Source organism: Stenella coeruleoalba (assembly GCF_951394435.1).
Source record: "Stenella coeruleoalba genome assembly, chromosome: 19".
NCBI lineage: Eukaryota > Metazoa > Chordata > Mammalia > Artiodactyla > Delphinidae > Stenella > Stenella coeruleoalba.
In genome coordinates this window covers 12,129,920-12,131,566 of record NC_137165.1, presented here as the reverse complement: position 1 = coordinate 12,131,566, position 1,647 = coordinate 12,129,920, and positions in this window count along the sequence as shown.

Sequence of the window (1,647 nt, the reverse complement as noted above, 5' to 3'; positions counted from 1 at the left end):
CCGCCCAATCAGAGCCCAGGACTCCCGCCCGGCTCCTGGAAGGGAGGGGCCGCGGCGGGCGGTGGCTCTGTAGGGGTACCTCCCCCTGCGGCTGGACCGGCCTCGTCACGCCCCCATCGACTCGCGGCAGGCTATCTGGGGTCCCCCGAAATCCCTCCACGCCGCGGCCTGGGCCCCTTAGCTGGACCTGGAGGGTACGGTTGCTTCCCCCATAAAACCCTTTGTCCCCCAAACATCTCGGCCTGGGAGGGGCAAGAGCGCACCCCCTGCCCCCGGAGTGGGGGGCGGGGATGAGGCGCAGTGAGTACTAGAGGAGGGGCGAAGCGAGATCAGCAAAGGGATGGGGCCCGGGCCGAGGGCCAGGGAGGAAGGCCTTGAATGGTAGACTCAGGAGTTTAGCCTTCTGCTGCGTGGAGGGTAGGGGAAACGGGAAGCGGTTTTAACAGAATGCTGGGGTCATAGTCGGATTCTCATTTGCGGAAGGGCTCTGTGAGCAGGCAGCAGGATTGGCGAGCTGGGGCAGGACGTCTTGACCTTCGTGGTAGCCCACCTCTCCCCTGGCAAGCTCATCAACTCTTGGTTCAATTACATTCTACACTTGTGTATCTATCCTCTGGCACCTCACCCCACCGCTTGTCCAAGACAGAGCCCCATATCACCCCCCCAAACCTGGCCTCTTATGTCCCTGTCTCAGTCTGGAGCCAGACACCTGCGAGTCATCATAACCTACCTCTTACCTGTCCCAACCAGTAGATCACCAAGTCCTGCCCATGCTGCTTCTTAAATATCCCTGGAATCCACCCACTTTTTTCTGCTTCTCTGCCCCTCCCTTGGCTCAGGTCACTATCTTCTTGCACCTGAATTGCTACAGCAGCCTCCTCATTGGCCTCCCAGCTCCGTGCAGCCTCATTGCCCTCCCGCACGGCCCCCACCCACTTGCATTTCTCCACCTGGTGGCCAGAGTAATATTTTAGAAACACAAGTCCAACTGGTCAGCTCCTGCTTCGGAATCTTCCATGGCTCACCAGTACCCTGAGAATAGATCTAATCAGGCCCTCCATGACCTCAGTCCTAATCACCTGCCTCACTCCTTTCAGGACTTGGTTCAATGCCCCTTCTGCCAGACACACTTCCCTATGAGCTCACTGCCCAGAGTGGGTTAGCGAGTCCTCTTAGGGACTTCCTTGAAGTGAGCATCTGTTTACCTGCCTGTTCCTCCTCTGGACTGGGAGCTCCTTGAGGGCAAGGACCATGCCTGATTCATCCAGCACAAAGCCTGACACGTTGCTTAAAAGATGTTTGTCGAATGAATAATTAATTGACATGGCCATTAGGGGGTTGGATGTGTGTGGTTGGAGTTCAGGAAAGAGGGCTGGGCCATTGAGACAGTTTTGGGAGTTGTCCGAAGGGACCCACAGTAGGGCCACGGGAAAGGCTGAGATAACTTCAGGGCAAATAAACAGGGGCTGAGGACAGAACACTTGCTTTTAGGGGGAAAAATTTCTGTACCAGGTAGGATCAGTTTTGACTTAGATAACAGAAATTCCATGTAAGAGCCTCAGGGAAGACAGTCCTGGGCTGGTATGGTAAGCAGATGGGGTAGGGGGTCCCCGAGGAAAAGAACCAGATGTAGCATTTTGACATAAG